The following is a 23673-nucleotide window of genomic DNA, read 5'->3' as shown; positions in this document are numbered from 1 at the left end:
GCCCTAAAACTTTAAAATAAACTGGAAAAAAGTGAACTTAACTTTATATCAATTCTGTGGCATACCCATCTCAAGAATTATTTCAACTGATTTTAAAAGACATATTTCGATTTTACATTCCTAGGGAGATATATCCTAAGGACAAAAAAAAGTATAAAGATCTCTTACATAAATGTTCTACGAAACAGATACAGACTCACAGACATAGAGAACAGACTTGTGGTTGCCAAGGGGGAGGGGAGGTGAGGGAGGGATGGATTGGGAGTTTGGGGTTAGTAGATGAAAACTATTATATAGAGAATGGATAAACAACAAGGTCCTACTGTATAGCACAGGGAACTATATTCAATATCTTGTGATAACCATAATGGAAAAGAATATGGAAGAATGTATATGTATATATAACTGATCACTTTGCTGTACAGTAGAAATTAACATGACATTGTAAAGCAACTATACTTCAATAAAATAAATTTTAAAAAAGATCTTTTAGATTGAATTCTTTCAGCTAGTTGTTAGTGGTAATATTCACATTATTATTTTAAATACCATTATATAGAGAGCAAGATAAAGCAACGAAGAAATTAAGTTAATACACTTAGGAGATAAGGTTTTCAGAGTAAAAAAAGACAAACAAAATAAAAGAATTGAAGTAAAAATTCTGTAATCTTTGATTTGAATTAGAAATATCAGTATTTATGATTTATTTTTCTCTTTCTAAAAACTACAAATTTCCTAGTCCTGTCCACTGAAAAGGCCTAGAAGCATGACCAACTCAGTTTAAATGATCACTCTGGGTACCCAGAATGTAAAATCTAAGTACCACTTCCATCTTAAAGGGAACAGGGCTCCTTAGAAAAATGCCTAATTTTACTTCTGGGGAAGAAAGTGTTTGAGATGAATTAGGGGTATATTATTATGCCCCAGAGCAAGATTATATGAGCCAACTTGAAGGATTTCCCACTGGCCAAATTTGGGAAGAATGTAAAAACAAATAATGATTACAACACTTTGAAACACATCAAGTATGTAAAATCAACAAGTTAGTTTGGAGGTTGTGTGGGCACCAGCTCACTATTCTGAAAATAGACAAATAGACGGTAAGAAAGAAACATCTACCCCACCTCTTTTGTTTCAGGTAATTCAACAATTATTGAGAGAACATTCTTTATTGGATAATTCTAGCTAATAAATGCAGGAGGAATGATAGGTTTAAAAAAATCTCCATTCTTGGTGGAGATCGTTCTGCAACATACAAATGTATCAATTCAACAGGCAGCCGCCTTAAACTTACAGAATGTTATCTGTCAATTAAATCTCTATAAAGCTGGACATTTAAAAAAACCCCTCCATTCTGATGACTCCATCCTAGTCATCAAAGTCTGCCAAAACAATTAAGCGAAGACCTATGAGAAACTTTACGATGGAAGTGGCCATGTGATGCTCAAAACAAAACAAATAGCAAGCAGTTTTATTACTACAACAGACAAGGTTGTAGCACAGAAATGGCTGTCTCTACTGTAAACACAGACGTGAGCTGCCCAATCATCGTGGGTAGTGGTAGGGAACAGTTGCAGGCTGTGGTCTCAGTTTGGCAGCGGTTAGGACCCACGTTTCTCCACCTCCCACTCTTCTGTTTCTTTCCGTCAGCGGAACGGGATGGAGAACCACCTATCGGAGGAGGGGGGCAGGTGCCTGCGCTGAATTCAGAGCCCTCAGCAGCTGGTGTTATCTCCTCTCACTTTGCCACGTCTTGCCCTGGAGGAGGAAAGAGTCTTGGTCTTGGACCCTGAATTTCTTTTTCCTTGTTTTTTACAGTCTTTATTGAATTTGTTGCAATATTGCTTCTGTTTTATGTTTCGGTTTTTTGGCTGGGAGACATGTGGGATCTTAGCTCCGCGGACCAGGGATCCAACCCATAACCCCTGCTTCTAACATGCTGTCCTCGGGAGGATCAGGTGAGTTGATGGAATTCAAGTGTTTAGCACATCCAATGCCTGGAGAGCTTTCCCAAGGCCAGAGACAACTTGTGGATCTCTTCATTCAGAGAGAATAGGAGCCAGGGGTTGTGTCCTTGCTTCTACATAGGCTTTATTTGCATACTCCTTTCTCTCTCAGAGGGACAATTGTGATTGGTCAATTAGAGCAGAACGCTGGCTAAGAGAACTCAGCCCAAATCAGTGAAACAGCAGTTACCGATTTTGATCTTTTGGGTAAATCACTTTTTTCTCTTTTTACACTGGCTGTTTTTCTTCTTCAAGCGGGCCTTATTTTATTTCATTCCAGCTTTACTTTTGAAAATGTCTCCCTTCTCCTCTTGTAACATTGTCCTTGGTTCCACTCAAAGGGAGCAAACTTAAGTCTTGTTAAGTCTATACATGTTAAAATGTTACTTAGGTAACATTTCACCAAATGTATCCTTGAGTTACCTAAAATCATTACTTACCTAATCTTAAAGCAGATGCATGATCTACTGCAAGGCCATATTTGCTACAGTACTTTATACCTCCAGTATCACTTGAATAGTCAAAGGCCTGTGATACAGCAATGGAAGAACACTTTGACAGCATTCTGTTCTTCAGGGGATATTGTTCTGTTGTTCTTTGGAATCCTCACATACTGAGTACCCGGGGCATCTTTTTCCAAATGGGCTATCAGATGGGGAACAATGGAGAAAAATGAAAATTGAAGCCTATTGAAAGACTATTTCGTGTGACTCACCTTCCACGCTTTACTTTCCCAAGTGTGGACCCGGCTCTGCCTTAAAAAAAAAAAAAAATCAGTCCCAGCCTGGACTACGCAGTTATTTGCCAACTGCTGTCATCTACTGGTGATATGTAGTAATGCAGGATGAAGTAAAGACCTGGGGTGATTTTCTGTTCCCTGGAATACGGGTAGACTTAGACTTACTGATTATATGATGTCATTTAAAGAGTGATAGGAGAGCTGCAAACTCCCTAAACACCATTTGTACCTACTGATTGGTGCCAGGTAGATCAACATTGGGCTTTGATTTTCTAGCTCTGCATTTTGAGCCCATTATCTTTGGGAAGAATAACCCTGTGTCAATGGGATGCTAACATATCCCTTAGGGGCTCATATCAGCTGAAGACAGTAAGTTTCCTTCATGGCAGGTGCTAGAGTAGGATCAATACCCACCAATTCCTGAGAAAACAACCTCAACAGTCCCACATGTCACCAATATATTTTTCCTCTCTCTACTTTGGACAAATAATGTCACCTGCTATATCAGTAAACAAAGGATGTCATGACCATGAAGGCATCAGCCCCTGAAGCTGCCCTGACTGCACTACATGGGTACCTACTACGTGCTAAGGACTTTGTGTATACCATCTCTAATCCTCAAAACAATTTTTATTCCACTTTAGTATGAAGACTCCAAAAACTCCGATTAAATGCATTGACTACAAACACAGTGTGTTATGTTGCATAGCTGTTATTTATCTTAGTTATGTTTATTTTACTAAAGAGGCCTGTCAGTTTCCTGCATTTAATGTCATTAATTGGGGGAAGGGGATCCAATTGCTCCCCCCACCCAACTTACCCAATTTTTTTCTTTTATTGAAGTCTAGTTCATTTACAATGTGTGTTAGCTTAAGGTGTACAGCAAAGTGATTCAGTTATACATATGTATATATATCTATTATTTTTCAGATTCTAAAAATATGGAACACTTCATGAACGTGCGTGTCGTCTTTGCTCAGGGGCCATGCTAATCTTCTCTGTACTGTTCCAATTTCAGTATATGTGCTGCTGAAGCGAGCCTCTAACATATGTTCTTTCAATTAAACCTATCCCTTCTAAAAGAAACTCAAATACTATTTCCTCTCAGCTTAATGCTGATGTCTGGGTAGATCAGATATTTTCTTCAGATGATACTCTATGTCTTTTGTGGGGATCTTGACCACTTTCCATGGGGAAAAAAGTGAAAGCTTGGCTCCTTTTTGAGTCCAGAGTGGGATAAGTACCTTAGTTTAGACTAGTATAAGACATAAATTAATATATTACATATATTATCTTGCCATAACCAAAGATTTCCAGTTTTCTCCTGGCTGAAATTCTTTAAAGTCAAATCCTTTTAAAGTGAAATCCTTTGGTTCCCCTTTGAGGTGTGACTTCTACTGCAAATGTCCTCAAGAAAGGGAATACATTGTCATAGCTGTAGTGTCAATTTTGTTTAAATCTAAAAACTAACAGCTCTTTATTTGACAAAAGGTTTGATTTTGGGTTGATCAATGGGGCAAAATGCTAGACATGGGGATGAACTAGATTTCCCATTATTTGGTCATATTAATCATGGACATTTTTGTTCCCTGGAAGCTATTCGTTTTCTTATTATGCAAAATTCTGCAACCCTTTCCTCCAAACCTTAAAATCAAACATGTTGTCTGACATTGGTTTTTGTTCCCCGCTCAAATGCCAGGGACGGTCTGAGATATAGTGTTTGAACATCAAAGTGTTGGTTTTAGACATTATGATGGTGTGTAACACGAGGATCAAATACATTCAATCTCATGTCAACTCTGTTTAGCTGCTAGTGGTTGCCCCAGTTGCAGGGTTGAGGAGGATTCTGAAGCTGTGTCTGGGCTCAGCAGGAAAGAGCAATAAGTGATACCTGTCACAGAGGCTGCAACCATGGAGTTGTGGCACAATTTTAACCCTGTTTCTGAGGATTGGAGGATAAAGTATTTGAAACCAGAAATGATCAGGAAAATCAGGACCATAAAAGTGTTAAGTCTTTTCTTGGAAATCAATTTTTCTGTGGTTGGTGAATAGAATTGTGGAGATGCAGAGAGATAGGGAAACAAATGATTATTACGTGAAGGCTGGTGGGCTGATGACAAGACTTAGGAACTCATTGCTTTCCCCATAGAGGGCTCTAGACTTTGTAGGTCTGGTAATGGTGGAAGTGGTAGCATTAGATAGAGATGGTGGTGATATGGAAGGTGAGTAGAGAAGGAGCTCTGATCATCTCTGTTCTTCAATTTCAGAAATTTCTCTGATACTGACTGAAGGACACCAAGGAAGGCCAACCATGGAACTAAAATATCAGACACAGTGAAGGTTTTCTGTTTTTTGTTTGTTTTTTGCCTCGAAGTCCATACTACGAGAACTGACTGATATTTTGATGACTGATTAGTTTTGAGTGTTGATATTTTTGGCTCCAAATCATATTTTGTACAGAAAATTCTAAAGCTATCAAAACATCCTTTGCCCTATGTCACGTCTCTAAAAGTGTGAGCTAAGATTAAACTTTTGTCATAAGGGAGGAAGCTATTTATTTATTTATTTTAAGTAGGTGTTTCTAAGTTATGTAAGTGCAAAAACAGTAATAAAATTTTATTTGGTGTCACATGACATTTTTCTACACCCTTAACCTTCAACCACTTGAATTGCTTAAATAAATTTCTTTGGCAAATAATAAGACCATAATGTTCCAATTATTGTTAGTGCTTTACAAATAAACCATATAAATGCCTGACATTTCCAACTTTGAAAAATGCCTGAGGATGGCTGAATATATGGTATATAAGCTCACCTACTGGTTGAAAATCCAACCTGTCTCTTTAAGGCTTGTAATTTGTTTATTCTTTTTCAGTGTGTGACATAAATTTTATGATTAGCAAAATGAGGCAGTATGTGTTGGAGGCTAAAATGACTTGTCTCCTCAATGAAAGAAAAAAAATCCAACAAGTCTTTGGGAAGAATAATAAACACTAAAGAGTAAAAATTGTATTCTTGTTCCAGATTTGCTGATAACATGTAGGTAAAGACTTGGTTTGTCCATGACAGCAACATATCTGAACAAGGCATGAAAATTCCATTCTGGTAATTCATCTTATGATGTACATACCTGATTTCAACAGGCTAGATTGGAAATCGAAAAGTATAATTGAGCAACTAATCATCTTTTTGAGAAGATTAAAGAGTATCACCTAAATCAGTGTTTTTTGAGATATTTAGATTGAGGCGCACTGTAAGAAATGCATTTTACATCACAATACAGAGAGTGCTGAGGACTTAAATAGACGCGTGCGCGCACGTGCGAGCGTGAAACAAAGGTTTACTCGAAAATATCCTTACTATGTGTACCTATATGGTGTTTTACATTTTATCTATTTCATTTATTTATTTATTTATTATTTATTTATTTTTGCGGTACGCGGGCCTCTCACTGTTGTGGCCTCTCCCGTTGCGGAGCACAGGCTCCGGACGCGCAGGCTCAGCGGCCATGGCTCACGGGTCCAGCCGCTCCGCGACATGTGGGATCTTCCCGGACCGGGGCACGAACTCGTGTTCCCTGTATCGGCAGGCGGACTCTCAACCACTGCGCCACCAGGGAAGCCCTATTTCATTTTTTTAAAAGAAGCTGATTACCATTGACCAAATTGGTTTCACAACTCCCTGATGGGTTGCTATTTCCCCTAATATGAAAAACAACTGGGTAGGTGATTTGAAATCTTACTTTTCGCTGATCAATTGTTTTGGCATCATCTTGGTGCAGTTTGGGTGTAATGATCAAATTTGAATCACAGAGATTAAATCAAGTAATTCTGAATGAGAGGTACATGGAGGGGAAGAAATGAGAAGTCTGGGTTCAGATTCTGGCTTCCAACACTTGCCTTCTGTGCACAGCTAATTGAGGGCTAGTTTCCTGTTGTGACGAAGAACACAGATTCTGCAGTCAGACTGCCTGGGTCTGAATTCTGGCTCACACAGACTGCATGAATGAACATGGACGAGCTACTTAGCTTCTTTGGGCCTCAGTTTCCTCATCTGTAAAATGGAAATAATATTACCCCTTTTTGACATATTGTGACGATTTAACATAAGGTGGATAGAGTAAGCACTCGATAGTAGCTATTATTATTGAACAATCCCATAAAAACGTAAGAATCAAGGTGTTTTCAAATCTGTGTCTATAATGTCACATGGATCAAAACTGGCATAGGGGGCTTCCCTGGTGGCGCAGTGGTTGAGAGTCCGCCTGCCGATGCAGGGGACACGGGGTCATGCCCCGGTCCTGGAAGATCCCACATGCCGCGGAGAGGCAGGGCGCGTGAGCCATGGCGGCTGAGCCTGCGCGTCCGGAGCCTGTGCTCCGCAATGGGAGAGGCCACAACAGTGAGAGGCCCACACACCGCAAAAAAAAAAAAAAAAAAAAAAAAAAAAAAACTGACATAGGTAATAGCTAATGTTTATTGGGTTTTTTTATTGAAAGATAGTTGATTTACAATGTGTCAACTTCAGGTATACAACAAAGTGATTCATATATATATATATATATACTTTTTCAGATTCTTTTCCCTTATAGGTTATTACAAAATATTGAGTAGAGTTCCCTGTGTTACACAGTAGGTCCTCGTTGGTTATCTATTTTATATATAGTAGTGTGTACATGCTAATCCCAAACTCCTAATTTATCCCTCCCCCCCCACACTTTTGTATACAAGCCACGTGCCTGGCACTGTGCAAAGCACTTTATATGCATATAACCTTTGCAACATTTTATCCCCATTTGATCTTCCAAGAGTATAACAAAGAAAGCATTTTAATTCTCATTTTGTAGTTGAAGAAATGCAAGCTTGGAGAGATCAAGTGTGTCTGACTCCAGAGCCTGAGCACCTCTGTCTCTTAGTCCCCTTTGGGTCTGTTTTCCCCCTAAAGCCACATGACTCACTCCCTCACTTCATGTCTCTGCTCATTTTCATTCTATCCGTCCCAGATAAAACAGTAATGCCCTCTCTCACCCCCATGCTTCCTATCTGCCACATCCTGCTTTGGTTAGCACTGTAGTACCCAATCCCAATTGGCACTTTATATTTACTTGTTTATTTCTGGATTGTTTATCTTCCACTGAAACAGAAGCTTCATTGGTCAGGAGCTGCTGTATCTCCCACCCACAGAGTGCTATTTGGGGCACATCATATATGTTCAATAAATATTCTTTGTTGAATGAATAAATGAATTAATTGAGGTAAATGAAACAGAAGTCACAGGAAACTTAATATTAAGAAAACTTTACTTACAAATGTCATTATTTTTAGATTTGTTCTGAACGTTTTCAGGTGTATCTGATCTTTGTAATGTTTGGAATGTTCTATGAGCCATTGTTTCCCCTCGGAAGAATTGGGAAACCTCAGTTCATACATTGGGCTTTTCCCGCTATTTAATTTCACTTGGTTCGTTGCAAATGTACCAAGAAAGTGAAGTTACTGTTTGCAGTTACTGTACAGTTGAGAGAGAGGAAGAAGGCGTCAGAAGCCATCAGCTGCACTATCCTTTTATGCCACAAGATGGCGCTCCTATCATACAGACATTACCTTGTATTGCCCGCTCCCCACCCCCCCAGCTTCTTTCGCTCACCCTGCCTGTTATTTCTTTCTTTGTAATTTGTTTGTGTTTGTCTCTGCCTCTGCCTTTTCCTTGAAATTTTTGTTCTCCGTTTCTATTTCTCTTCTATCCTCTTTCTTTCCCTTCTATTTAGACCTTTATTTATTACCTGGGCAGTCTATTATATAAATCTCTTTATTGTTTAACATAAAAGGTGACTTTCATGTTTCTTGATCTTATCTTTAAAACCCACTGGATGCACCATAATATAGATTATATATTTATTCCTCTAAGGAAAACCAATACCTAATTAAGTTGCTTCTGAAGTCACTCATGTGACCGTTGACTGTTTTTTTTTTTCCTTTGTTAGGTCAATTTTGTAAGTTTTTAAAGGAGTGTTAAGGCTTAAAAGTTATGGGGTCATTTGTCCCAAGTTCATACAGCTTCCAGGAAGAACCCGCTGACCTGAAGTCTACCCCACACTCCCTCTGCCTCACAGATGTCCTGCTCTTTGATTCCTTTAATCAATCCTAATATTCAAGGGAGAAGTTTAAAAAGTAGATTAATGAAAAAGACAGAAGGAGATGATTACTGACAACTGAGACAAAACCAAAACATGTAGGTCAGCTGCTGTGATCCATCCACTGTTTGTTTTTTGTTTGTTTCTCTTTTCCAGCATCCCTTCCTTAGGGGAAATGTTCTTTACCACTTTTACATAATTATGGTAGGACCATCAGGACGCTCAATCCTGGGGTTTGGTCTCCTTCAATTAGAGAATGTGTAAGTGACTCAGACTGACTAATCAGACAAACTTTTCTGTGTGGGCTCTATGCCTCTTAAAATACTTTGTGTGTCGGTGGGGGGCATTAATATTAGTGTGATTGGGGTTTGTAAACAGTTCCACAAGTAACTGTTTTCTTGATTGAATTAATTGAATACAAAGAGGAAATAACATTCTTTTCTGCCTACTGCTGTCTTCTTTGATGTGTCTTTCTTCCCTGTCCCTTGATAACAGCTTGGAAAAAATCCCATAGCTGCCAAGTCACTTTAACAGAAAGAAACAGTCTGATTTCAGGTATTGAAAAATATAGTCTGGTCCAAGTCAAGACTTCAATCTTATATCCTAATCAGAGTTGTTTCCCTTTCCCCTCCATCAAGCTCAGACTTGCTCTGTGGTCCACGGTCATATGACGGGTAGAGGCACCCCACCCTCGACTCTGCTGCCTATCAGGTTCTCTTCTTTCTTCTCCAGTTGTTGGGTCCAGGACGAACAGATGGGGAAGAGCAGGAGGGTGTCACACGCTTGGTGTCACACTGACCTTCCCAAGATGGCTCTATCAGAGACGCCCCCTGGGTTTTCAGATCCTTGACGTGAGCAATGCATGATACGATTGTCTCTGAAGTGGGTTCATCCATCTTGTTCTTTGTTCTCTGGGGTCCAGTCCCTGTCTCTGGACTTTTCAGCACCTTAATAATTGCTTCTCACATCTTGCCTTTGTTCTCTCGGTTTCAAAATGTTTCAGGGTGGTCAGTGATTTTCGATAGCTTTTTTTCTTTTATTTGTTTTTTTATATAGCAGGTCCTTATTAGTCATCAGTTTTATACACATCTGTGTATACTTGTCAATCCCAATCACCCAATTCATCTCACCACCATCCCAACCCCCCTGCGGCTTTCCCCCCTTGATGTCCATATGTTTGTTTTCTACATCTGTGTCTCAAATTCTGCCCTGCAAACCGGTTCATCTGTACCATTTTTCTAGGTTCCACATACATGTGTTAGTATACGATATTTGCTTTTCTCTTTCTGACTTACTTCACTCTGTATGACAGTCTCTAGATCCATCCACCTCTCAACAAATGACCCAATTTCGTTCCTTTTTATGGTTGAGTAACATTCCATTGTACATATGTACCACATCTTCTTTATCCATTCGTCTGTCGATGGGCATTTGGGTTGCTTCCATGACCTGGCTATTGTAAATAGTGCTGCAATGAACATTGGGGTGCATGTGTCTTTTTGAATTATGGTTTTCTTTGGGTATTTGCCCAGTAGTGGGATTGCTGGATCATATGGTAATTCTATTTTTAGTTTTTTAAGGAATCTCCATACTGTTCTCCATAGTGGCTGTATCAATCTACATTCCCACCAACAGTGCAAGAGGGTTCCCTTTTCTCCGCACCCTCTCCAGCATTTGTTTGTAGATTTTCTGATGATGCCCATTCTAACTGGTGTGAGGTGATATCTCATTGTAGTTTTGCATTTTTCTAATAGTTAGTGATGTTGAGCAGCTGTTCATGTGCTTCTTGCCCATCTGTATGTCTTCTTTGGAGAAATGTCTACTTAGGTCTTCTGCCCATTTTTGGATTGGGTTGTTTGTTTCTTTAATATTGAGCTACATGAGCTGTTTATATATTTTGGAGATTAATCCTTTGTCTGATGATTCATTTGCAAATATTTTCTCCCACTCTGAGGGTTGTCTTTTCGTCTTGTTTATGGTTTCCTTTGCTGTGCAAAAGCTTTTAAGTTTCATTAGGTCCCATTTGTTTATTTTTGTTTTTATTTCCATTACTCTGGGAGGTGGATCAAAAAAGATCTTGCTGTGATTTATGTCAAAGAGTGTTCTTCCTATGTTTTCCTCTAAGAGTTTTATAGTGTCCAGTCTTAAATTTAGGTCTGGAATCCATTTTGAGTTTATTTTTGTGTATGGTGTTAGGAAGTGTCCTAATTTCATTCTTTTACATGTAGCTGTCCAGTTTTCCCAGCACCACTTATTAAAGAGACTGTCTTTTCTCCATTGTATATCCTTGCCTCCTTTGTCATAGATTAGCTGACCATAGGTGCGTGGGTTTATCTGTGGGATTTCTATCTTGTTCCATTGATCTGTGTTTCTGTTTTTGTGGCAGTACCAAATTGTCTGATTACTGTAGCTTTGTAGTATAGTTTGAAGTCAGGGAGTCTGATTCCTCCCGCTCCATTTTTTTCCCTCAATACTGCTTTAGCTATTCGGGGTCTTTTGTGTCTCCATACAAATTTTAAGATTTTTTGTTCTAGTTCCATAAAAAATGCCACTGGTAATTTGATAGGGATTGCATTGAATCTGTAGATTGCTTTGGGTAGTATAGTCATTTTCACAATATTGATTCTTCCAATCCAAGAACATGGTATATCTCTCCATCTGTTGGTATCATCTTTAATTTCTTTCATCAGTGTCTTATAGTTTTCTGCATAAAGGTCTTTTGTCTCCCTAGGTAGGTTTATACCTAGGTTTTTTTTTTTTTTTTTTTTTTTTTGCGTTATGTGGGCCTCTCACTGTCGTGGCCTCTCTCGTTGCGGAGCACAGGCTCCGGACATGCTGGCTCAGCGGCCATGGCTTATGGGCCTAGCCGCTCTGCGGCATGTGGGATCTTCCTGGACCAGGGCACGAACCCGTGTCCCCTGCATCAGCAGGTGGATTCTCAACCACTGCGCCACCAGGGAAGCCCTATACCTAGGTATTTTATTCATTTTGTTGCAGTGGTAAATGGGAGTGTTTCCTTAATTTGTCTTTCAGATTTTTCATTAGTGGATAGTTATTTAAAAAATCTTTTTTTATTGAGGTAGAGTTGATTTACAATGTTGTGCCGATCACTGCTGCACAGCAAAGTGACGTAAAATCTTTTGGCTTAAAGTGTGTCCTTATCATTTTCAAATCTCCACCTCCCTTTATGCTATTTTAACCTAATTTAAAATTACTTCTCTTTTGGAATGAACAGACTAGGTAGGTTTTAATGAATGATGTAACTTTTTTTTTGTTTCCATATTACACAACTGATCACATCACTGTGCTATTTTATAGTTGACTCTATAAACACTACTTTTGTGAGGTTTTTGTGGGTTTCTGTTTTGTGTTCTGTCAGATCTTGACATCAAGATCAGTGATTTTTCAGCCTCTGTATAGTCATATAATCTCATTATACCATGATTTAATTACACAGACTGTTTTAACTGTGGGTGAAATTATGATTCTCATTATTATACCAAAAATCTGGCAAAGAGTAATTTTCCTATAGCAGCTAGGTTGGGTTCTGTTCCCCTACCAGAGTCATAAAAGACCCTCTAGTCCAACTAGACACTTTGGACTTGCATTGTGTTCAAGTTTTCTTTTTTTCTTTTTAATTTTTTGATGTATGGCTGCGTTGCGTCTTCATTGCTGTGCGCAGGCTTTCTCTAGTTGTGGTGAGCGGGGGCTACTCTTCATTGGGGTGCGCGGGCTTCTTGTTGCAGTGGCTTCTCTTGTTGTGGAGCATGGGCTCTAGGAGTGTGGGCTTCAGTAGTTGTGACATACAGGCTCAGTAGTTGTGGCTTGCGGGCTGAGTTGCTCCACGGCATGTGGGATCTTCCCAGACAAGGGATCGAACCTGTGTCCCCTGCATTGGCTGGCAGATTCTTAACCACTGTGCCACCAGGGAAGTCCCACATTGTGTTCAAGTTTAATTACTGGGTTTAAATTGTCTTTTTTAAAGACTGGGCCTATGGTAAAATATCAATAATATGATTGGGTAAACAGGGGACTATCTAATCATCTGATCGTTACTTTAAGAGTTTGGTAATTGTTTCGACTAAAATGACTGATTTTCAACAGGTTATTTTAGAGTCAGCCTGACTCGGCCCGTGTGACCCTTCTAACTCCAGGACTCTAACTGCTCTCCTAAAGGGATGCCAGTAATGCCTTGGGCACACCACCTGCCCCAGCATCAGCTGCTGTTCAAATGGCTCTGTGCTCCCAGACGCTGCACCAGGTAAATTACCAGCTTCGTGTTCACAAGGTGCTGCTCTCTACAAGCCAATACCAGCACCTGGAGGCTTGTACAGATGCTGCTGCACAATGTTGGAAATCCCATGTAAAAGTAACACTTTCCTTGTTTTCATTTTTTAATGCATGTGTATAAACCTCTAACAGTCTACTACCTCTTAGGGTTTGAAACCCTAAAGACAAACAATATTTCTTTGCCCAATTTACCATGCCTTATAAACTTAGTGGGGAGGGAGACCCAGGAATTAAAGATAACATATGAAGTTACATACAATGCCATGTAACAGTGAATTGCAGGATTCACTGGAATTGCTCGGAACATGGGATGTTGTGCATTCCAAACTCTGCTAAACCAGGAGGCTTAGAGAGACCGTATTGGAATTCAGGGGTGCAAGATCCATGATTATACCATAAAGATAAGACAACTCTTGACTTGGAAACTACTCAGCAGTCTGGTTTGCTCCATTCAGTTCAAAGCAATTCAATTCCATTCTGTTTCATTCAATTCAATTTAGTGGATCCATTTTCATATGGCCCACTGCTTCTGTGCCAAACACTGAGGGGGATGCAAAGAAATGTAGAGCTAGGAAAACCTCTGCTGGTGCTGGTACCACTCCAAATCTACCCTCCCTTCTTCTCCACCCTGCTCTGCACCCTGGAAACCTGGTTTAGATGGACCACATCACTGTACTTCCTTGTCCTGTGGCTTTGGATTTTTTCAGGCAATGGAAGACGCCAACAGGAGATGGGGGTGGAGAGGAGGGAGAAGTTCAGGTATTCATTCCCTGACTCCCTGCTGCATTGCAGTTCATATCAGCTTTTCTTCTGCTCAGGTATCCTTCTCTGTGCAGCCCTATCTCTGAGTAGATCCTGACCGAGGCTCCCTTCTGTTCCCCTTTGTGCCTTGGGGTGGTAAGTGCTTCCTTAGGTACATGTCTTAGGATGCTGTTCCACCCTTGCTGCTTTCCTTAGGCTGTGCCCACAGTTTGGAAAAAATACACCTTTTATTCAGTTCTTTTTGATTATTCAGCTTGTGTCCTGCAGAGGACCATGCCAGATACCCTTAAGCAGCCTTCAATCCAAGTTTAGGAATTCGTTTATAGTCAAATCCTCATTATGTATTTATTATTCTGGGTTAAGTGACTAGGTGCTAGGTCTTGAGGATATAAACCCATGTAAATACAGCAGATGCAATTCTAACTCTCAGTGGAGCCTATGAGAGAGCACAGAAATTAAATCAGTGATTGCAAAATAGTATAATGAGTGTATGACAGGTGATGGAAGGGTCCATGGGGCCCTTGCCCTGTCTCAGGCGGGGGACCTCCCTGAGGGATTGTAATAGATTAGACTGCAATCTGAAGAATGGGCAGACACTGATTAGGTGAAGGGGGAGGCAGATGTGATAGGACTGGGCATGGCGGAGCGTACGTTGGAAAAAGGGAACACGTGTGTGGGGACCTAATGTGCAGAGTGCGACTAGTTGGAGATGGGTAAACATTCAGTGCAGCTAAGATGGGAGAGGAAGTGGAGGACCAAATGAAGGTAGACACTAAGGAGAAACCAGACGCCATTTCACAGCCCCGTGAGTAGCTTTGGAGCTTACCCTCAGGGTGCAGGAAATCACTGAAAGGTTTTTAAGCAATTGGGTGTGGGTTTTAGAAGGAGTCCTTGGGCTGCAGGGTGGAGAATGAGTTGGAGGAGAGTGGGAGGCAGGGAGCTGGAGGGCGACAGCTCACGGGGACAGGAATGAAGAGAAATTGAGGTGTCCAGAGGCATTTAGTTGCCTGCTCTGTATTCTAACTCTTTTTCCTCTCCCCATGATGGATAAGCCCCGGAGACCTCTATCCTGAATGGCTTAGTTGCTCGGATAGAAGCCTCAGAAACAAAAGGCTCTGGCAACATCAGAGTGGCGGAGAGGAGAAAGGGTGCAGAAGTGGGTGTACAGGCAGATCTTGCAAACCAGGGAGTCATGTGAAGAGGGCTCTGCGGGTTCCACCAGTGGAGCCTCCTGGGCTCCTGGCCCCTCAGAGAGGAAAAGCTGCGTCCATAAGAAGGACAGCAGGGGGTATCCCAGGAGCCACCGCGTCCTTCCCCACCTCAACCTAGAAAGATCAAGTGCAGACCACGGCCCCCTCTCCATCTGAGGGCCTCCAAGCTGGGGCATTGCCTGGGGTTGGAGCCGGAGAGAGCCCCAAAGCAGAGAACAGACTCTGTTTTAAAATGAAAAGACTGAGTTTCCAAATCACTGAAAGAATCCAGAAATTATGGACTCTGCCTAGGGTATCAACATGGGAGGGAAAAAGGAGATTTGACAAAATAAGAATGAAATGATTTCTTATTTATGCCCCATTGAGTTTAAAATTCTCAATAAACACACACACACGAATACATACAAACTTAAATGTGCAAAATTTAAAAAATCATTTATGTGTATGTATATATATATACATGTGTGTATGTATAGCAATATATGTGTTTATATGTATGTACATACACACACATTGTCCTGTAGATACTCACTGTAAAAATTTGGAAAATATAAACATGTAAACATGTTTACATGTATACATGTAAACAAAGAAGATGAAAATCATCCTATCACCTAATAACTGCCTTGCGTTTTATCATATAAATGTAATGTATTTTTAAAACATTTCCCCACTGAGACAAGTTATAATGACATTTTTTAAGGTGTTTGTTACATATTATTAAAGTGTTTGCTACAGAATTACTCAGTGCATTCAGTGTTGTAATAGTATTGATACAACTAAAAAACTTTTGTCAATGTGGTGTGTGAAAATAGAAACTCATAGTTTATTTAATTTGCATTTCTTTCATTATTAGAGAACCTGTATTTTTAAATTAGATGTATTCTTCCCCTATCTATTACTTCTGTGATTTGACTGTACGACTGTTGAGTATATTTTTATATTGAAGTGTTGATTAATATTTTTATTTCAGAAGAAATATGTATATACTAAGACTATTTATCTTGCATAATGTATTTTGGAAATATTTTTCCTGTTTGTCTTTGGATTCAATTCATAGTACTTTTTGTGCTACAGATGTTTTTAATAGGTATGCAGTCAAATATATCAATAATGTCCTTTAAGATGCTTCCTTTGTTTAACTTAGAAAGGCTTTCCCCACCCTGAGATCAGAAAAATCTTGCCTATATTTTATTCTACTTTGTTATTGCTTCATTTTTAAACATTGAACTCTTTAATCTACCTTGAATTTATGTTGATATATGTTCAGTGGCAGAAATTTACCCCTCCCTCCCATAGTTAAACCGTTTATTATCAAGTAACGTTTATTAAAGTGTTTTCTGATTTAAGTCCATTAAGTGTATGTTTTTTCCCCCATTGCAGAGATGGATATGATGTGGGGTAAAGAACATAGACTTGGCATTCCAAATGATCTGGTGTCGCATCATCTTGTTTTTCTAATTTGTTAGCTGAGACACAAGACAATTTACTTGAAATTCTCATTTACTTCATAGTGTTAAATAAGCCTAATAGTATCCCAGATGGCTATGAAGAGGATTCAATGAGATAAGGGGTCTATAATACTTCATTAGTAAGTGTTAAAGCATTTGGTTTTATGCTTTTGTGTGTTGTTTACTTAAAAGCATTCTGGGCTGGAGCCAGAAAATCTGAGGACATTTACAATGCCATTCTTTTTCTAAGCACCTCAGTTCACTTTTTTCTGTGTTCAATAGCTGTTTATGTCACAGAGTTGGAGAGCTGTTTGTTTCATTTTAGTCTCAGTTGAGAATGATTCTCTCTTTCTCTATCCCTCTCCACACACACACACACACACACGCACGTGTATATATGAATGCGTACTTATATATATGCACATGCTGTGTGTGTGTGTGTGTGTGTGTGTGTGTGTGTGTGTGTGTGGAGAGAGAGAGAGAGTACTTTAAAGCCTGGGAAGTGCCACACAAATATAATGTACATTTACAAAGATTTCCTTGAAGATGGGAAGCATAGACCATCTTTAGAGACCAGTTGCATCCTTGAGTTGGCTTTATTAAACTGAGAAAAAAATGAACCTATTATGCAGCTGCTTGGTTTCAAGTATCAGAAACTGACTCTGGTTAACTGATGCAAAGAAGGAATTTATTGGAAGGATGTGGAATTACTCATGGAACAGAAGGGAGGCTGATGAACAGGACAACAGCATGCGTCTGTGTGTGCTGGGGGCAGTAGAAGGTGGATAAGTGGACTCTTTAGAGCAGGAACTGATAATGTGTCTTCCCCTAAACAGTCCTCTTCCTCAAGAAAAAAATCTGTGTTCAGTTTTTCTAATCATCCTGCTGAAGAGTAAAATTTGGGGGAGGGAGGGCATGTGGCCCCAGCTTATGTCATGTGCTCACCCATTGGTTAGAGGTGGGCAGGGTGACTCGTGGCCAGTTGCCAGTCTGTGTCTAGAGAGGGTAGAGGGAACTCCTTAAAAGCCTATTGAGGTGACATTTGTATAAGAAGAAGGGTATGATTATTGGGTAGCCTACATACAATAAATGTCACAAAGCATCCTCAGGCCTGTTTTCCTGCTCTAGCTTTAGGCTGGCCCAACAGAGAGAAGCAATCAGGAGAGGAGACCTAGAATAGAAGCCAAAAAGCTCTTAACCTAGCTTATCTAATGAAGTTCCAGCCCTAGGATGTAGCCAGCATTGTCCTTGACCCTGACTCAACAACACACTGCCTCTTCAAGAAGGTAGAGTATAGGTAGAGGGATCTGTGATGCTGATGCTGTGAGGCCCATGAGGTCCGAACTGAAGGAAGGTTGGATATTGGGATACTGTAGCCTAGGAGCATGGCTGCAAGCAAGTGTCAGATTCCCCACAGCTGAGAAATGGCAGAGAGGGAACACAGTTGATTGCTGTCTTAGTCTTAAGACTCAAGATTTTTCTGCTTCAGCATAATTAAATCTCCTTAAGTCTGTTTCTAAAGAGAAGAAAAGAAATGGAAACAGGAATTCATAAGGCTGCAACTTTCCCCCTGTGCGTATTTCCCCGGGAAGGTGATCCATTAGAAACAGAGGCAGACATGCCAAGAGCAATAAAGGGGCAGGCTCTGTGGGCTAAGCAGACTGTAGTTAAAGGCTTTCCCTGAGAATCCTGCTCATTCATTAATTCTAGCCTTGGAAGTGGGCCAAGCCGTGTGGTTTCACCACAGCAAGGGGCAAGATCCTAATGATTAAATGCTCTTTGTTGCCTTGCATTTCACTTTTTCTGGTAATGCACTTTGAAGAATGGAAAATTGAGTTTTCAATACTTGGTTGTTTGTTGAAGCTAAATCTAGAGGTAATTGAAGCCAGTTGAAAGCTGAGGGGAACAGCCAAGGTAAAGCTTCGAGCACAGAGGAGGCTGGAGGACTCAAGTGTGGTGCCTTAGTGTGTCATGCTATCGCCTTCTGTGCCATTTCTCCCTCTTTCCTGTGTTGAACTGTAGTGAAACTGTGTTTGGAGGATCAGGTTATTCATTGGAGAATAAATTCCTTTCAACATTCTCTTTGGATAAATACTTTAGTGTGTACAGAAGACATAGGACCAGAGTAATAAATGGTTTCCCAATGGACAGTCAAGTGTCATCATTCTTTGCTTAAAAATCTTAAGCAACTAGAGTATGCTTTTTACTTTTTCTGGATAGCTGACCAGACCTTAATTTAATTAAATTTGTATTCCTATTTGATCTCCAGGAGCACATGAGAGTCATCTTGAGGAGATAAAATGCTTCTGTTTGATGTTGTCCAAGTAGATCAATAATCTGAGTATATGCAACACTTGGACAAGTGCTTGGCACTGAGTAGGTGATCTAAAAATATTAACTAAATGAATGAATAAGTTATGTTATGTTTCTTTTCTTAACCCATAAACACAGAGGAAAAATTCATTCAAACAATGGTGTGACTGAATAAGTCATTAAAATCTTTTAGTCTGGTCACCTTGTTAAAACAACGTTCTGATCTTCAGACTGTTTGGTTGTGTATAGAAGAGAGTGTGTGTATTTGTAGGTGAGAGATTATTGCTTATTTAGACCAAAGAGCCAGCCAGCAAGGGGTCTAGTTCCTACGCCAATACCTACTGCAAGAAAAATGTCCTGACTTTCAACGTCTTTAGGTTGGCTTTGGCACTTGATTCAACTTGATTTCTGGCTAGGAGGGGAAGGAAGACTCTTTGGCAATGGCAGGACATTCCAGAGGAAAAGTTAGGCTTCTCTATTTTGCTCTTCATTCAATAGCTACATTTTGAATGTTTATAACACACAAACCAATATATTCGACATCCCAGCCAGGAACCTAGAGTAGATGTAGTTACCATTCAATACACACATACTTAGTTTTATTGTGTTTCACAGATATTGTGTTTTTTACAAATTAAGTGTTTGTGGCAACCCTGAGTTGTCAGATGATGGTTAACATTCTTTAGCAATAAACTGTTTTTAATTAAGGTACGTACATTTTTTTTAGACACAATGCTATTGCACACTTAACAGACTACTATAGTGGAAACGTAACTTTTATATGCACTGGGAAACCAAAAAATTCATGTGACTTGCTTTATTGTAATATTCGCTTTATTGTGGTGGTCTGGAACCAAACCTGAAATATCTCTGTAGTGTGCCTATATATTCTTTGTAGACAGCTTTATTGAGATGTAATTTACATACCATACAATTCACCCGTTTTAAGTGTATAATTCAATGGTTTTTAGTGTGCTTACAGAGTTACGCAGCCATCATCACAATAGAATTTTGGAATATTTTCATTACCCCCAAAAGAAACCTCACACCAGTTTACACCTCATCTCCCCGCCACTAGTTCTTGGCAACCACTAATCTATAGACACTTCCAATCTCTGTAGACTTGCCTATTCTGGATATTCCATACAAATAGAATCACACATGTACATACTGCCACATATAAAATAGATAACCAACAAAGACCTACTGTATAGCACAGGGAACTATACTCAATATTTTGTAATGAGCTATAAGGGAAAAAATATGAAAAAGAATATATATAAAACCTTTATATATATAACTGAATCACTGTGCTGTACACCTGAAATTAACATGACATTGTAAATCAACTATTCTTCAGTTAAAAGAAAATGGAATCATACAATATGTGGTCTTTTGTGTCTGGTTTCTTTCACTTAGCATATAGTTTTTGAGGTCCATCCATGTTATAGAATGTATTAGTACTTCATTTCTTTTTATCGCTGAATAGTATTTGATAGTGTTCATTCATCAGTTGATGGACATTTGGGTTGTTTTCACATTTTGGATATTATGACTCAAGCTCCTACAGACATTTGTGTACATGTTTTTGTGTGGACATATGTTTTCATTTTGGAGGGAGTATTTACCTAGCAGTAGAGTTGCTGGATCACATAGCAATCCTATAGTTAAGTTTTTGAGGAACTGCCAAACTGTTTTCCATAGTGATTGCATCATTTTACGTTTACATTGACCATGTCTTTATTTGAAGAAAAAATGAGAATCTGTTACAAGGCTTAAAGGATTTCTGTACTCACCGAAGACTTATTATGTTTATAAAATGTTTAGCACAGTGTCTGTCACATCAGATTTAATCCTCATAGTAATCCTATAAAAGTGGTATTGTTATAAAGTTCATTTAAAGATAAGAATGGTGAGCAGTGGAGAAGTTCAGCGACTTGCCCAAGGCCACACAGAATGTGGGATTCTTAATATTTGTCTATCTGGCTCCAAAACTAAGCTTTTAACAACTGTACTATGAAGCCTTTTTCCCTCTTTTAGTTCTGGAGGTACAAATTAGCATCACACTAATCACATGCTGGGTGAACAGGATAAACCTATTTGGGGGGATATACTTTCTGGAGCCATGGGCCACCCTCGTGATGTAGGATGAGAGGCAGATTCTACCCACAGATTGATCATCATACTGTAGTGATTGATGGGCTCAACATATTAGAAAGAGGAAATTTCTGTCTGATCCATTATGCAGGCCCTAAATCTAAGAAAACAAATGGGAAAATAAAATGTCTTCTTACCTTACACAATCCAGGGAGTGCTTACCAAGCACTATGCTGAGTGAGCACATCGGTTACCCTCAGTCCTTTAATCTCCACAGCAACACTCTAAAGCAGGCACTGGATTTGTCCCCATTCTACAGATTGGGAAATACTGGCTTAGAGAAAGTAAATCCCTTTGCCCTTGTTGCACAGCTAGCAGGAGTGACAGAACTGGAATTTAAGCATATGCAACTTGGCTCCAATGCCTAGGCTTGTAAGCATAATGCCATGAAATCCTTTCAGAAGCAGCAACCACTGTGAAATTTACTCTGATATGAGGCTTCACTGTAAAAAATTGGTCTGTGGTTACTTTGAAAATAGAGGTTTTTAAATCTATGTCCAGTAAATGTAATTTTAGTTTTCAACTTCAAAGTAGTATATGAATAGAATTATAGCTTTTTATTCTTGACAGATGTCACCATTTGATGGTAAACTTTTAGGGAGAAATGTTGTGTTCCAAAAGCTGCAAGGACATTAAATCTTTGGGTCAAAAGCCAAAAACCTTTTTCTCTCAGTAGGGTGTTTTATTGTGGAATTCCTAGATAACCCACAGCAAGGATTATCTAGAAAGTGAGATAATCTAGAGACATCATACAAGCCAAAATAACAGCCCTTAGGTTGTCTTGCCAGCAAAGGCTGGCATCCTGGGCGACAGCTCAATTCTGCTACTGGGATAACTGGTAGAAGATATCCTTTGAGGCTGATCTCAGAACTTGGCTTTAGGGTTGCACGCTGAGTTGGAAGGGTCCTGGGAAGGTGTCAGGATCAGGGACTGGGGGTGGGGGGGCAGGTTCTGATCAGACACACACTCTAAAGGGTGTTATTATAAAGTCCATTTAAAGATAAGAATGTTGAGCAGTGAAGAAGTTCAGTGACTTGCCCAAGGTCACACAGAACAAGTTGTTTGATCCTTCTGGGTCATGTTTTGTCTATCAAATAATAGGACTCACTTCATAGAGTTGTTTTGAAGATGAAGTGATTTGAAACATGGACAGCATAGGGGCAATACTGAGCTCTTGGCTGGCTTTGTGATTACCAGTGTTTAGAAGCATGGACTCTGGAGACGGACAGACCTGTATTGGAATCATGCCTTCGGTACTTACTTTTTGTCTAGAGAAGACTGAAGACACAAATATTTGTGCTTCCATTCCATAGGACAGAATTATGCGCAGGAGGTGGCTGCCCAGCCAGGGTCTACATTCCCCATTTCTCCCTGGAGTTAAGAGTGACCACGTGTCTAAATTCTAGACTATGGAAAATTAGCGGAAGGGATGTGCACCACTTTCAGGTCTGGCCCACTAAATCTCCCATGTACCTGTCTAAATCCTCTTTCTCCTCCCTATTTTATTAGAATATACATGTTGACAGAGCTTCTGGCAACCTGTGTCTCTGACTTCCTGTTCGCCTACTCAGTATTATTATGCAAGCAAGAGTGAAACTTCTCTTGTGTTTGTGACATTACACAACTTCGAGTTTATTTGTTAGAGCAGTTACACTTGATATGTAACTTGGTTACACTTAAAGTTGGAGGAAGTTATCAAGAGGATGTGACTGCTGGTCGACCAGAGAGCTGGACCCGGGCAATCGGAGGCTCCTCACCCCCTTCTCTGTCCTTGAAATATGCATTCCACCCATAGTTCCCATAACTGGAGCCATTTCAAGGACTGAGCCTTGAGAGAATTTAGGTATCGGGACTATCTGCCTGGTATATTGACTGAAACTGGTTAAGGCCTCTCTCTGTATATATATATAAACTTTTAAGATTTTGGAAGGCGGGTGCTGAGATCTACGCATCTTGTAGCCACGCAAGACGAGTCTTGTATGTAGGTTCCCTTGATTATTACACCTGCCACCTACCAATCTGGAGGGCTCTGTCTCTTGCTTTGGTCTCCCTTTGCCCTCCATATATGGGGTCACTTTCAAATTTTACCCAAGAAGCTCCCGAGGTTGTGAACAGCAATTGAATTCCTTCAGCCAGGAGACAAGAAATGGGTCTTGGGATAGATGCACCCACAGAGGAAATCCCGAGTTGGCCATCAACCTCTATGTGGGGAGGGGTGGCCAGTATGTCAGATGTTTGTGGACCGCTGAGCAGGTATTGGGATGTCCCAAAAATGTTGGCTGGTTTGATATGCTTGTTTGAGGAACTTCAAGAAGTTCTTTGCAGGAAGGCAAAGAAGGGAAATGCCTGGCTGGGCGGTGGGCTGACCTCCACTGTGGGCAGTCCTGTGGCCACTGATGCCCAACTAGAGGCTGAAGATCTTGTGAGAATGTTGGAAGAAAAGCTGAGGTTGGAGAAGGACCTGCAGTGTCCAGTGCTCTGCTAGCTTTGGGCTGGCAGACAAGGTGGGAGAACAGGCTGATAAGTCAGAGACCTTGGTGTGCCATTTTGCAAAGCTGGGAGGGCGAAAGCTGCTTGGATTAAGGTCTGAGCCCTTGTGACACAGCCTGATTGG

At 40.1% G+C, this 23673-nt stretch overlaps 1 non-coding gene across 1 annotated transcript; it reads right to left on the bottom strand.

The window, feature by feature from the left end:
- Nucleotides 1–3680: 3680 nt before the first annotated feature.
- Nucleotides 3681–3783, bottom strand: LOC132435684 (U6 spliceosomal RNA). The gene has a single exon (XR_009521627.1). It is a non-coding gene; the product is annotated as a U6 spliceosomal RNA (small nuclear RNA).
- Between the last annotated feature and the right edge of the window lie 19890 nt (nucleotides 3784–23673).

Source organism: Delphinus delphis, chromosome 12 (genome assembly GCF_949987515.2).
Source record: "Delphinus delphis chromosome 12, mDelDel1.2, whole genome shotgun sequence".
Lineage (NCBI taxonomy): Eukaryota > Metazoa > Chordata > Mammalia > Artiodactyla > Delphinidae > Delphinus > Delphinus delphis.
Note: the sequence above shows the minus strand (reverse complement) of the source record. Positions and strands in the feature narration are given on the sequence as shown.